This window comes from Halichoerus grypus, chromosome 5, assembly GCF_964656455.1.
Source record: "Halichoerus grypus chromosome 5, mHalGry1.hap1.1, whole genome shotgun sequence".
NCBI lineage: Eukaryota > Metazoa > Chordata > Mammalia > Carnivora > Phocidae > Halichoerus > Halichoerus grypus.
Window position 1 is genome coordinate 119,666,345 of NC_135716.1, and position 16,145 is coordinate 119,682,489.

The window sequence follows — 16,145 nt, forward strand, 5'->3', positions numbered from 1 at the left end:
TTATTAAATGTTTTTCCAAGAGCTGTGTATACACAGATGCACAACACAAGCTCTACTATCAGATACATAATAGGTGATCAATTAGTGCAAACCCATTGATATAAATAAAGTACTTAATGTGAAGCTATTTTAAAGAAATTCTTTCAGGTTAATGTTTTTCCCCCATGGGTTAATACTTAACCAGTAATAATTAAACCAGTAATAATACTTAAATGCAGCAACTAGGAAAACTTTAGTGTGACAGTTCACCAAAAACTAATTCACAATTCAGAGTATCACATCAACTGCAATGTTACTAGTCATATTTAAACCAATCAGAACACCTGCTTTCAATCTTTCGGTAATTTCACAAAGTATTTATCAGGCACATACTATGTGTTAGGCACCGATCCAGGCACTGAGGATATAGCAGTGAATAAAAGAGATAAAAATCCTTGCCTTTCTAAACTTTATACAACCTACATTTGTAGCTGTAGTTTCACGGTGATTTTACCTGAGTGTTCAAGTATCTGATTATTTCATTTTCTCTTCTAGGGTTGTTCTGAGGGAGCATTTATATAGACAAATAATAATTTTATTATATTTTGCCTTTATTCCTCCTTTATCCTAAACTTAAGGCATTGCATTTTTTTTTAAAAATTATGTGTATAGGTATTACCTTTGAATTTAATTTCAGGATAGTAGAGGGAACATTTCACAGTATTATAAAAGGAGGCATTAAGTCTGATTGAGTTGATAACAACTTCATTAAAGTACATACATTCTTATAGTCAGGAAAGTGATAACATCCTCGGGATCTATTATATGGATGGCAGCCTAAGAGTTTTTGAAGATTCTTGAGTGAGTATCTTTGTATCTTCAAAAAGATGTAATGTCCACTAAAAATAAATAAGCTTTACTTTTAAAGCCACTTTATCACCAGAGAGAAAAATACAGTATAAACATCCATGAAGTTTTTCAACTAGAAAATATCTATTCTCTCAGTTACACTTCTGAAATATCAATTCTCCATAGGTATATAGCAGGGAAAGTATCCAGTGCTGCATTCCCAGTTCTCCCATTCTCCTTCCTCAGTTACAAAGACAATCTGGCACTTCCCAAGTCTCTCTCTATGGCCCAGTTCCCTTACATACATCAAGATCTGCACATCCATTTTTCAACTGAAGATCTCCATTTGTATATTCTGCAGTCATCCCAAATCCCAAACTGAACTCATGTCCAATCGCCATTCCCAAATTTACTCTACCTTTTCTCTCTGTAAATGGCATAAGGACATCTACCAGGTGAACAGTGAGAAACTGGATAATCATTCACGATATCTTCCTCTCACTCACGCTCAATCCATCTATGTCCCAATCGCCTCTGAAATTCTCAGTCTATTCCTACTGACACTAACCTATTTTAGAGAAACATCATTTCTAGCCTAGATGATTAGAAAAGCCTCATAAGTTGTCTGTCTGCCTTAGTACCATCTTGTTTTGTACCATCTATTTTATGTCCATTGTCCTCTCTATAGTATCCAGATAATCATTCTAGAAAGAAAATCTGGTTATGTCCACTTCAAAATCTTGTCAATATCATCACATCACTCTCTGGATAAAGTTCAAAATGTAAAATAGTATCAGATTTAATTCTCCAGCCTCTATTTTCTCTAACTCCAATTCTCTATTTATAAACTCCTACTCATCATTCAGTTTTCTTTTAAGGTGTCATTTCTATCATGTAATCCTCTCTGATCAGTTCTGGGATAGATACCCTTCCTATGTGCTCCCAAAGAATGCTATCCTACTGTCTTCATAGTGCTCTTCATAATACATAGCAATTAACAGTTTGTCTCTAGCTTTCTGTCTTATATACCTCTGTCTCCTAATCACAAATATAGTTGTGGTTATACAAGGTGCCCAAATATGTTAATTTAATTAATAAATAAAAATTATTGGGGCACCTGGGTGGCTCAGTTGGTTAAGCATCTGACTCTTGGTTTGGGCTCAGGTCATGATCTCAGGGTCATGAGACTGAGCCCCACACTGGGCTCCTCACTTACCATGAAGTCAGCCTGATGTTCATTCTTCCTCTCCCCTGCACCTCCCCCTGCTTGCACATGCTCTCTCTCTCCCAAATAAATAAAATCTTTTTAAAAATAAATAAATAAAAATTATTAAATAGTAATGTATATTCAATTGTAATATTACATATTGTAGAAAAAGTAAAATTTTTAGTTAAAAAACTTATTTATTGAGAAGTTTTAGGTTTACAGAAAAATTCAACAGGGAGTATAAAGAGTTCCCATTTAACCCCTCACCTCCATTCCACTTTTGCCTACTATTAAGATCTTGCATTTGTGTGGTACATTTGTTATAACTGATGAACTAATATTGATATATTATTATTAATTAAAGCACATAGTTTACATTATGATTTATTTAATTTTATATTTTTCTTTGTTTCTGGTACTTAGAATAAATCAGAAAATGGCATTATGTATTTTATAAATGTAAAATGAAATTTCTAAGGATTTGAGTCAAAACATTGGCAAATACTAAAGTGTAGCTAATATACTTAATTCATTAGGCAAATATTAAGTACCACAAATACGTAAGCTACTGTGCTATATTCTGAGGAGGCAAAGCTGAATAAGATGTGGCCCCTTCCCTTATTGAACTCCCAGTTATAAAAAAAAGATGAATGAGTAACCTAGTGATCAGATAGCAGGACAAGAGGTGCTACGGTGAGGTACCTAGAGTGCAACTTCAGTAAAGAAGAAGAATTTTTAAACTAGGATTTGGGTGGAGAAGGTGATTAGCAAAGTTTACCGGAGGATATGGCAATTTGACCTTAATGTTGAAAATTGATAGGATTTGGGGCACCTGGGTGGCTCAGCTGGTTAAGTGTCTGCCTTCGGCTCAGGTCATGATCTCAGGGTCCTGGGATCAAGTCCTAGGTCGGGTTTCCTGCTCAGCAGGGAGTCTGCTTGTCCCCCTCCCTCTCCCTCTGCCCCTCTCCCCTACTCATGCTCACTCTCTCTCTCCTCTCTCTCAAATAAACAAATAAATAATCTTAAAAAAAAAGAAATTTGATAGGATTTATCAGAAAAAATAGAAGAAGTAAAAGCATCCCAATTTGAAAGACAGCATATTCATGAAGCCTCAAACCACAGAACATGCTTTGGTGGCTAAAGAAAAGGGGAACAAATGTTACAAAGAAAGAAAGAGAAGAATAAACCAGTTAATGAAGGACTTTTGTTTCTAAGCTAAGGTGTTCAATTTTTATCTTCAAATATAGGAAGCCAGAATATTATACGGGGAAATGAGATTATCAGTTTTGTCTTATTAAAAAGATCATTCTGTATTGCTAGAGTAAAATATGTTTAAAACATGAATTCATATAAATGTATGTATATGACCAAAATGTTAAAGTAGTAGAATAAATATAAGATGCATAATCCTCAAATCACTAGAGAACAAAAGACTAAAGAAACTTTGACTAATTTAGCAAAAGCAGTGAACTGGGGGTGGAAGAATACTGTGAAATAAAATATACAGTAGAATAGAAGTAAGCCCAACTAAAGATAAATGTGTTAAACCTCACTACTTGAAAACTTAGATTGCAAAACAAAAGGCAACTAAAATATATGAAAACCTAAAACTAAAAAATACAAACAAAATAAAAACAATATATTAGATAAAGATAAAATCAGTAGTGGCAATGTCAATGTTATACAAATGATCATCATCATTCCCATTATTACAATCATCATATAAATCCTTTATTTATCAAGTTGTCAGATATTATTTAAGAATTAAAGGTATGGGGGCACCTGGGGCTCAGTCGTTAAGCGTCTGCCTTCGGCTCTGGTCATGATCCCAGGGCCCTGGGATCGAGCCCTGCATCGGGCTCCCTGCTCAGCGGAGAGCCTGCTTCTCCCTCTCCCTCTGCCTGCTGCTCTGCCTACTTGTGCTCTCTATCTCTCTGTCAAATAAATAAATAAAATCTTAAAAAAAAAAAAGAATTAAAGGTATAATATAATATGGGTATTTAATCATCAAAAACATTTGTGAGTCAAATATATATCACTGTTTTGTAGTCAAACATATAATCTACCCAAGAGAATGTTCCATGTGCGCTTGAGAAGAATATATATTCTGCTGCTGTGAATAGAATGTTCTATAAATGTCTGTTATGTTCATCTAATCCAAAGTGTAATTAAAGTCCAATGTATGCTTCCTTATCTATGCTCTGTTTGGCTAATGTATGATGAAAGTAGGGTATTTAGGTGCCCTATTATTATTGTATTCCTATCAAATTCTCCCTTTATATCTGTTAATATTTGCTTTATATATTTAGGTGCTCCTACATTGGGCACATAAATATTTACAAATGTTATAACCTCTTGTTGAATTAACCCCTTTATCATGTAATGCCCCTCTTCGTCTCTTATCACAGTCTTTGTTTTAAAGTCTATTTTGTTGGATGTAAGTATAGTTACCCCAGCTTTCTTTTGGTTTCCATTTGCATGGGATATCTCTTTTCCATCTCTTCACTTTCAGGCTATATGTATCCTTAAATCTGAAGTGAGTCTCTTGTATGTACTAGAATTGGGTCTTGCTTTTTATCCATTCAGCCACTCTTATGTCTTTTGATTGGAGAATTTAGTCCACTTACATTTAAGGTATTTATTGATAGGTATGAACTTACTATTGCATTTTGTTAATTTTTTTCTGGCTATTTTGCAATTTCTTTGTTGTTGTTTTTTCCTCTCTTTGTCTCTTCCTTTGTGTTTGGTGATTTTCTATAGTAGTATGCTTAGACTCCTTTGTCTTTTCTTTTGTGTATCTACTACAGGTTTTTGCTTTGTACCTATCATTAAGGCACACATAAAATATATTTATTAATGTCTATTTTAAGCTGATAAAAACTTAAGTTTGAACACATACTAAAGATCTACATTTTTAGTCTCTCCCACAATATTTTATGTTTTATTGTCACAATTTACATCTTTTTACCTTGTGTACCATTAACGAATTATTGCATAGTTATTTTTATGACATTTGTCTTTTAATATTCATACTAAATTTATAAGTGATTTACCCACCACCATTGCAACATTAGATTATTCGGAATTTAACTATATATTTACCCTTAGCAGTGAGATTCACACTTTCACATGTTTTCCTATTACTAATTAGTATCTTTCATTTCTGCTTGAAAAAAATCCCTTTAACATTTCTTGTAAGGCTGGTTTAGTGGTGACAAACTCTTTCAGCTTTTGATTGTCTGGAAAATTCCTTATCTCACCTTTAAATCTGAAGGACAACTTTGCCAGATAGAATATTCTTGATTGGTAGTTTTTTGTTTTTTCTTCCAGCACTTTGAATATATCACGCCAATCCTTTCTGGCCTACAAAAGTTTCTGCTAAAGGATGTGCTTAATGGTCTTTTGGGGGTTCCCTTGTATGTAACAAGTTGTTTTTCTCATATTGCTTTTAAGATTATTTCTTTGTCTTTACCTGTTGAACAATTTATGTCAATATAATGTGTTTCAGTATCAGTCTCTTTGGATTCCTTTCATTTCTAACTCTCTGGGCTTCTTGGATATGGATGTCTGGTTTTTTCTCCAGGTTAGGGAAGTTTGCAGCCATTATTTATTATTATTATTAATTATTAATTATTAACCTTCCTGCCTTTTTCACTCTCTTTTCTCCTCTTAGGAGCTTTCCAATGTGAATACTGGTCCATTTGATGGTGTCCCATAAGTCCCTTAAGCTATCTTCATATTTTTTCATTCCTTTTTTTTCCTCCCCTGATTAGATGAATTCTACTATTCTGTCTTCAAGTTTGCTGACCCCTCTTATGCTTGTTTTAGTCTGCTGTTGAACCTCTCAAAAGAAATTTTTAGTTCAATTATTATATTCCTCAGGTATGTGATTTCTATTTGATACTTTCTTGTATCTCCCATCTCTTCGCTGAAATTCTAATTTTGTCCATGCAATATTCTCCTAGCCTTGGTGAGCATCATTATGACCATCACTTTGAACTCTTTATCAGATAAATCACTTATCATTTTATTAAGTTCTATTTCTGGAGTTTTATCTTGTTCTTTTGTTTCAAACATATTCCCCTGTTTCTATATGTCCTGTGATTTTTTGTTTTGGTTTCTGTGCATTATATAAAATATCCCCTCTTCCAGACTTTAAGGAGTGGTCTTGTGCAGGAAATGAATCTTATAATACAGGATGGCCTTAGCTCTTGGTTGTCTCTCAAATCTGTGTGATTGTCCAAGCAGACTTCTTGTCTCTTAATGGCTTTCAGTAGCTGAGGGTGTGCCAAGATCTGTCATTGTCACAAAGGGAAGGATTTCAATCAATTCTTAGATGCACATTGATAGAAAACAGCATGCTCAAGCAGAAGCTTTTAAAGTGTGCAAGTAGATCTCTTTCAGGAAAAGACTGGAGCTGGATGTTTGCTCCCTCTGCACTGAAACCTGAGGGGACAGCCAATTAAGAACTGATTCATCATTTGCTATAGTCCCACAGGACCTGCAAAAGCAAGCTCCTCTGGCCAACAAAGCCAGGTGATGAAGGGGTGTGTCCCTTGGGCATTAGTTGCAAAAGCCGGTATGTAGGCATATGTATAAGCTTGTTTCAGACTGGAAGATGGCTGTTTCTGTCTGCTGTGTCTGCACTGAACCCTGAAGAGACAGCACCCCAGGGAGTCCTTGCAAGCCTATTAAAACTGCTTCTTTGTTTACTCTAGTCTTGTGGGTCTTGTGGACATAAGCCCCATTAGCTTTCAGCGCTATGTGTTTTCAGATCCTATCCTTTAGGTAAAGATTTTAAAAATTTGGACACTAGATGTTGGGTGCAAACCCTTCACTGCTTAGGGAGAATCTGGGAGTTGTGATTTTCCTCCTGATTATTTGTCATTATGCCAGGGATGAGGTTTATGGTAACAGTGTGTCTCAGCCTTTCCCACCTGTTTCAATGTGGATTTTTTTCTTATTATTTTCAAACTACATCTCAGTAATTTAGGAAGACTGAAATCATATCAAGCATCTTTTCACTGAAATCATCTCATACATCTTTTCTGACCACTGTAGTATGAAACTAGAAATCAATAACAGGAAGAAAATGGAAAATTCACAAATATGTGGAGATTAAACAATGTGCTGCCAAACAACTAGTAGGTCAAATAAGAGATAAAAAGAGTAATACAAAACTGAGACAAATGAAAACAGAAATACAACATATCAAAACTTATGAGATGTAGCAAAAGTAGTTCTAAGAGGAATGATCATAGCAATAAATGACTGCATTAGAAAAAAGGAAGAATTTAAATAAACAGCCTACTTAACTCTTTACCTCAAAGAACTAGTAAAACCAGGACCAAAAAAAGCCCAAAGATAGTAGAAGGAAAGAAATAAATAACAGAACAGAAATAAATGAAATAGAGACTAAAAAAAATTTAGAAAAGATCAATTTTCTATTGAAAATTATGAGCTGTTTTTTTAAATCATACACAAACTAGACAAACTTTTAGCTAGACTCACCAAAAAAAAGAGAGGATTCAAATAATTAAAAATTATTAATGAAAGAGGTGACATTAAAACTGACACCAGAGAAACATAAAGGATCATAAAAGACTGCTATGAACAATTATATACCAATATTTGAAGACCTAGAAGAAATGGATAAATGGATAAATTCCTAGAAACATACACTTATCAAGAAAAATCATGAATAGAAAACTTGAATAGACCAATTAATAGTAAGATTGAATCAGTAATCAAAAATCTCCCCAAACACAAATATCTAGGACCAGATGGTTTCACTGGTGAATTCTACTAAACATTCAAAGAAAATTTAATACCTATCCTTCTTAAACTCTTCCAAAAAATTGAAGACGAGGAAATATTTCCAAATTCATTTTTTAAGACCGGTATTAACCCTGATGCCAAAACCAGACAAGGACACTACAAGAAAATAAAACTATGAGCCTATATCCCTGATGACCACAGATGCAAAAATCCTCAACAAAATATTACCAAACCAAATTCAAGAATACATTAAAAGGTCACATACCATGATCAAATAGCATTTATTCCATGGATATATGTATGGTTCAACATCTGCAAATCAAACAATATGATATAAAACATTAAGAAAATGAACAATAAAAATCATATGATCATCTCAATAAATGTAGAAAAGCCATTTGACAAAATTTATAAAGGCCATATATGACAATATATGACAAGCCTACAGCTATCATCATACTCCGTGGTGAAAAACTGAAACTTTTTTCCTTTAAAATCAGGAACAAGACTAAGATGCCCACTTTAATCACTATTATTCAACATAATACTGGAAGTCTTAGCCAGAGCAATTAGGAAAGACAAAGAAATAAAAGGAATCCAAATCAGAAAGGAAGAAGTAAAATAATCTCCATTTGCCGATGACATGATCTTATATATAGAAAACCCTAAAAATGCTAGAAAAACAAAAACAAAAAAAAACTGTTAGAACTAAGTGAATTCAGTAAAGTTGCAGGATGCAAAATCAATATACAAAAGTCACTTGAATTGCTATACACTAACAATGAAATATCAAAAATAAAAATTAAGAAAACAATCCCATTTACAATTGCATCAAAAAACAAAACAAAACAAAAAAAAACATCTAGGAATAAATTTAAGCAAGGAAGTGAAAGATCTGTATATCCAAAACTGTAAGATATTAACAAAAGAAACTAAAGAAGTCACAAATAAGTGGAAAGATATTCTATGCTCATGGGTTGAAAGAATTAATATTGTTAAAATGCCCATACTACCCAAAGCAATCTACAGATTCAACACAGTCCTTATACAAATTCCAATTACATCTTTCACAGAAATAGAAAAAATAATTTTAAAATTTCTATGACACCACAAAAGACCCCAAATAGTCAAAGCAATCTTGAGAATGAAGTACAAGTCTGGAAGCATCACTCTTCCTGATTTCAAACTATATTACAAAGCTATATTAACCAAAATAATGTGGTATCAGAATAAAAACAAACACACAGATCAATGGAACAGAATAAAAACCCAGAAATAAACCCATACATATATGGTCAATTAATTTATAACAACAAACCAATAATATACAATGGGGAAGGAACAGTCTCTTAAATAAAAGGTGTTGGGGAAAAATGGATAAACACATGCAGAAGAATGTGACTGAATCCCATCTTATACCATATATATAAAAATCAACTTAATCAAAAATTAATGATGTACTATATGTTGGCTAACTGAACATAGCAATCTTTAAAAAAAGAAAATTTAAGTATAGCTGTAGCTAATAAATAACAGAACTAGGATTCAAACCCAAGCAATCTGACTTAAAAATATGTTGTACATATTTTAAATTGATCCTAACAAAATAAAAATATTAAAGATTTAAAAAATATTTAAAAAAATAAAATGGATTAGATTTAAACATAAAATTTGAAACCATAAAGCTCTGAGAAGAAAACATAAGGAGTAAACTCCTTATTGTTGCTCTTGGCAATGATTTTTTTGGAAGGCAAAGGCAACAAAAGCTAAAATAAATAAGTGGCACTGCACCAAACTAGAAAACTTCTGCACAGCAAAGTAAACCATCAACAAAATGAAAGGGCAAGCTCCATAATGGGAAAAATTTTGAAAATCATATATCTAATAAAGGGTAAATATCCAAAATAGGTTTTAAAACCTCATACAATTCAATAGCAAAAAAAAAAAAAAAATCTGATTAAAAAATGAGCATAAAGACTGAATAGATATTATTCCAAAGAAGGCATACAAATGATAGATAAAAAGGTGTTTGACATCACTAATCATCAGGGAAATGTAAATCAAACCCATAATGAAATATCACCTCACATCTGTTAGAATGTCTGTCATTAAAAAGATAAGAGATAATAAGTGCTGGTGAGGATGTGCAGAAAAGAGAACTCCCGCGCACTGTTGGTAAGAATATAAATTGGTGTAGCCACTGTGAAAACAGTATGGAAATTTCTCAAAAAACTAAAAATAGAGCTACAATTGATCCATCAATTTCACTACTGGGTATATAATCAAAGGAAACAATATCACTATCCTAAAGAGATATCCATGGTCACCGCAGCATTATTTATAGTAACTAAGATATGGAAACAACCCAAGTGTCCATTGCCAGATGAATAAATGAATGAATAAATGTATTATATGTTATATAAACATTTATATAACATATATACATATTATTCAGCCATAATAAAGAAGGAAATCTTACCATTTGCAACAACATGGATGGAACTTGATGTCATTATGCTAAGTCAAGAAGAGAAAGACAAATAATGTATGATCTCACCTACATATGAAATCTAAAACAAAAATAACTCATAGTTAACAGAACAGATTAGTGGTTGCCATAGGTGGGAGGTGGGGGTGGGACAAGTGGATGAATGTGGTCAAATGTTATGAACTTCTAGTTATAAGATAAGTAAGTTCTGGGGATAGAATGTACAGTATGGTGATAATAAAGAAATAAAATAATATTTCACTGATGTATAATATGAAAAGCATTAAAAACAAAAAAGATAAATGGGAAAACATAATTATTTTTTGAAACTTTCCCTATGATGATCAAATAATCCAAAGTCAAATAAAGAAATTGAAAAATCGAATATAATTAATATTGTAGCTCCTAGGCAGAAAATATATACACTTTTTAAATATTCATAAGGCATATATAAATACTGATCATATCTTGAGTCTCAAAAAAAATTCCCAAATGGAAAAGAATAAATCATACCACTTCTCTTTATCTCATTTCAGTGAACTAAAAATTAACTTTAATAATAAAAGAATTACTTAAGAAATACATTAAACCACAAAAGAATCAAAAATAATAACTAACTCTTGAGTCAAGGAGGGTATCAACTTCTCAACTCAGAATATACCAAAAGCAGAGGATACAGACAAATATATACTCTAGAGAAATTATACCTACAAAGTAGGAAAAACAATAAGCGAACAAAATATTCTACTCATAGGAATGTGGTAGTCAAAATTCCATGCGACCCCCTGGTAAATATATACCTTTTCCCAGTTATTCAGTCAAATACCTAGTTAGATGCTGCTATAATTTTGAAAATGTAATTAAGGTCTCAGACCAGTTGACCTTAACAGAGGAAAATATTCTAGTGTGTCTGGCTTAATCACATGATCTCTTTAAATCTGATCTAGAGGACAGAGACAATAGGTAAAGATCCAAAGCATGGGGAAGGATTTAACACACTGATGCAGATCTGAAGAAGCAAGGCCACATGGGCAATCCCTAGAAGCTGAGTGCACCCACTGAGTGACAGCCAAAAAGGACACAGGGACCAGTCCTATAACAGCGAAGAACTGAATTGTGCAGATAGCAAGAATGAGCTTAGAAGCAGATTTTTTTTCCTCGATTTTTTTTTCCTCTTCCTCTAGGAGAAGACTCAGCCTGACCTACATCATGATTTTTGCCTCATGATATACCCTGAACAGAGAACACAGCAATATCATAGTAAACTTCTGATGTGCAGTGAGCTAATAAATGAGTGTTTTTTTAAGTTGCAAAGTTTGTTATAATTTGTTTTGCAGCAATAAATACTAATATGGTGATAGTAAAAGTACATTGAAATAACCCTTAAGAATCAGTAGAAAAGAAGTTGTAAAGATAACAACATAGGAGCACCTGGGTGGCTCAGTCGGTTAGGCATCTGCCTTTGGCTCAGGTCATGATCTGGGGGTCCTGAGATTGAGCCTCATGTTGGGCTCTCTGCTCAGCAGGGAGTCTGCTTCTCCCTCTCCCTCTGTGCTCTCTCACTCTTTCTTGCTGTCTCTCAAGTAAATAAATATCTTTTTTAAAAAATGACAACATAATTTAATAAATTAGAGAAGTTAGAAATGAAGACACATCTAAAGCTAGTTATTTGAAAACGATAATAAAACAGATAAACCTCTAAAAGATACTCACAGGAAAGTATGAGACTAGTAATTCACAACATTAGGTATGAAAAGAGATAGAACCTCAGACACAGAAAAATTCTTTTTCAGATTAATTGTGTACATGAAATCATGCTCATGAAATTTAAACACTCAATGACATAGTACATATCTATTTTAAAGTTAAGTTATTATAGAGATTAAAGAAATTTCTCAGGTTTTTCATGACCCAGACAGTTTCATAGATGAGTTTGTATAAAATTTTAAGAAGACACAATTTATTTGCTTTTCAATCTCTTTCAGGGTACAGAGAAATAAGAAACTACTCAATTCATTTTATGAAGCTAATATGATGCTGCTACCAACTCTTAACAAAGATTAAATAAACAGAGCAAAGCAGAAATGACACAGCAATATGTGGACAAAGTTATTTTATGGATATACACACAAAATGACAAATAGTAGTATCTCAAATTTAACAGAATATTAAATTCTTAAAGTACCATCATTAAGAGAAGTTTTCTGTGGGAATTCAAGGGCTTTTCATTAATAGAAAATAGATTACCATAAATAATCATATTACATGGGCAAAGGGGAAAAACTCAATGACCTTTATGACAGATTCCAAAAGATCTTTAATCAATTGACCCCAGTTTCTGATAGAAAATAAATGTTCTCTTTTTTTTTCTTTGACAAGGTAAAAGGGCAGTCATTTAAGCCAACACTAATTGGAGTTGCACCAGTGAAGTTTTAAGAGATATCTCCATTTTGAAAATAATAAGAATGAAAAATGAAGTAGTAGAGTAAATGGAATTAAAAGATCTATGATTCAAACAGTAGCAGGAAAGTGATAAAATAATAACTTCTTTTAGTTTGTAATAAGTACAGGATGAATATATAATCTCTAGGGTAGTCATTACAAAACAATTACAGAATGTGTAACTAAGGAATTAATATAGGGACAAAATTCTGATATTTTACTAAGTCAAAAGTCAGAAATAAAGTAGAAAAAAAAAGAAACATTGTAGGGTGAGAGACATAAACACAGCTATGTCAATTATTATATTAAGTATAAATAGACCAAATTCATCAAGTAAAAGACCTAGATAGTCAAAGTAAAAAAACAACTATATTGCTTATATAAGAGACACACCTTATGCATAAGAACACAAAAGAGTTGAAAGAAAAATGATAGCATGAAACACTGACCAACAGAAAGTTGGTGTTGCTATAGTAATATAAGCTAAAATGACTTCGAAGTAAGAGATAAGAAGGCCATACTAAAATATGAGAGTCAATCCAATAGGAAGATGTCACAAGACCAAATCTATAATCATCTAATATCATAGATTCATATTACAGAAAAGAAGAAATCCACATTTAATATACCTCCCTCTATAACTGATAGAAGTGAGCAAAAAAAAAAAAAATCAGAAGTTATGAATAATTAAATTTTTAAACATCACCTAATTGATATGTAGAGAATATTTCACCCAAGAACAAAAGAATATATATACTTAAGTACCCATGTATAAAATTTATCCAAGCTATGCCAAAAAAAAAAGCCTCAACAAAATCCAAAAACTGAAATTATTCAGTTATGTTTTTTGATGAAAGTGAAATTAATCTAGAAATCAATAATAAAAGTAAAATTAGAAAAACCCAACTGCATGCTATCAAGTAATGCATTTCTAAATAGTCCAATGTACAAACGGAAAATAAAACTGTTTTTTAATACAAATTTTACATAGAGTATGTTTTCAAAAAAATCTTTCCCACTAGACCAATGAAATCAATGGACTGTTCTGAATTATGGACAGCACTACTATTATGAAGAAGAGAATTTTTTGGATTTCATTTTCCAGGTGTTAAATTCAATCATTCTCCTACCTTTGTTAGTAGATATAAATGACATATATGGAGAAAAATAGACATGTAATACTCTAAAAATACTGAAAGCATTTGAATACCTGGTTCATATGCTTCAAACTAGTGGGTGACACTGCACTTGACTTTCCTATTCCCTTGGCTAGGTTAATTCAGCTGATAATTCTCTTTGTCCTAGCTGATCTGGGATATGTCTCTGACCCATACAAAGAGCCTTGAGAAATGCAATAGACATGTTTTTCCCCTTAGTTGTTCAGACACATAGAGAACATATTTTTTCCTGTTCATATATTCACGTATTCAGATAAAGTCTTTGGTTCTTCTGTCTCCACTACATAAACATTAAGTGTTGAAAGGAAATTTATGACATAAATCTGGAATTCATTAATACAATCAAGTTATATTCCATTTACATCCCCACAATTACCAAAAAAAAAAAAAATTCACCAATGTGGAACCAGGTTTTGTCTAGTTTTTCCAAATGGTCTTAGCAATGTTTTATGTCTACATTTCAAAGAGTATTCTTGGAATTCTTCTGTTCATGTGCATGTTTATAAATGTTTATAGACTGAAGGGATGCATGGTTAATATCTGTTCTGAAAACTTTCATTTTTAGTAAGCTGATAGTTCCTGATCTGTTCCTCAGGTAAAGTATAGGTCCTTCATTGTTCTCAGTGATCAGAATCAGGCAGCTCTGAGAGCCTGACAAAAATGCATTTGTTTTTATTTTACATTGTATGAATTCACTGGTTGTTGCCAAAGTATAGATAATTCTTCATTCCTTCTCTATTTGTTTGAACTGTACTGGAATAAAGCATAATTTTTCCCCAAGAGAGATCATAGTACTAATATGCAAATAAACCATTTCAAAATACCGTGATGATTTCCTTAAAGCATAATGGCTTTAGAGTCTGGTTCAGGAGCCAGACTCCCTAAGGTTGAATCCTGACTCTGCCTTATTGGGTGACACTGGGCTAGAAATATTACTACTACTACTACTACAACTACTACTACTGCTAATACTACTATTACTAATGCTACTAATAATAATATTTACCATCACAGAATATTGTGAGTTTATATAAGACAATATATGTAAACGTCTTAGCGCCCGGTAGACAGTAAGCACTCAATAAATGTTAACTTTTCATGCCAAATGGGATAAAGAAAGGAATGATCGCATCTACTCAACTTGTGTACATTGTGGGAGATGGGCAGTTGGAAAGGCTTCAGGGAATCAGAGACCCTTGATTTATTTCTTTTTTTCATTCAAGAACTACAAACTGGGAGAATAATCTGTGCCACGTTCTTCTAAGCACCGGGGATAAAGCAGCAGATAGATTAATAAAGTTGTTATGCTCTGAGCATATATTATAGTCCAAGAGATGGACAATAAAAAGTAAAAAAAAAAAAAAAAAAAACTAAAAAAAAATAATTTCACTAAGTAGAAAGTGTTATGAAGAGAATAAACAGGCTAAAGGACTAGGCAGTGATGAGGCTGTCAACTATTTTAGACAGAACCATAAGGGAGATCTCTCTGGGGAGATGATATTGAGCAGGAACTTAAATGATATGATTAAAGTTTGTCAAGTTCTAGTGAGAGATTTTTCCAGATAGAAGAATAGAATTTGGCAGGTTTGAGAAACAGCACAGAACAGATTTGGAGGGATAGTGAGGGGCCAGATGACAGTGTACTGGGTGCTGGGAAAGACTGGATTTCATTTTGTGTTAGGAGAAGTTCCCCGGGGTAGGGGGGAGTTTAAATAGTTGTGTGATATCATGAAAAGATCCATTTGGCTCCTATGTGGAAAAGATGTCAAGAGAGAAAAGCAAAAGCAGAGAAAGCACTTAGGTGGGGTATTCCAGTAGCCTAGAGCAGAGGAGATGATGGTTTGCATTTAAATACAAAGATAGGGAGAATTTGCTCATAACATGGATGCTCAAGGTAAGGAACGGAAAAGTCTCCCAGAATGGAAACAGCAAGTACAAATGCATGGATACTAGAAATAACACGATTATTTTGGAAAATTATAAGTTAAGATCTCACACACTTTAACTAATTCTCTTCTATGTATCTTACAATATAGTCTCTACAGGAAAATGTGATTTGTTGCGGTCTTTAATGTATGAAAATATTGCTAGAATTTTTCTTACAGCTCTCTATGTCTAGACTTAACACCATATTCAGTTTCTTAATGGAAACACTAATCAGCTGTGAGATTGGTGAGGATTTTTACAATAATGCTTAATTAGAAGGAACAAAATTGGAAGGAAT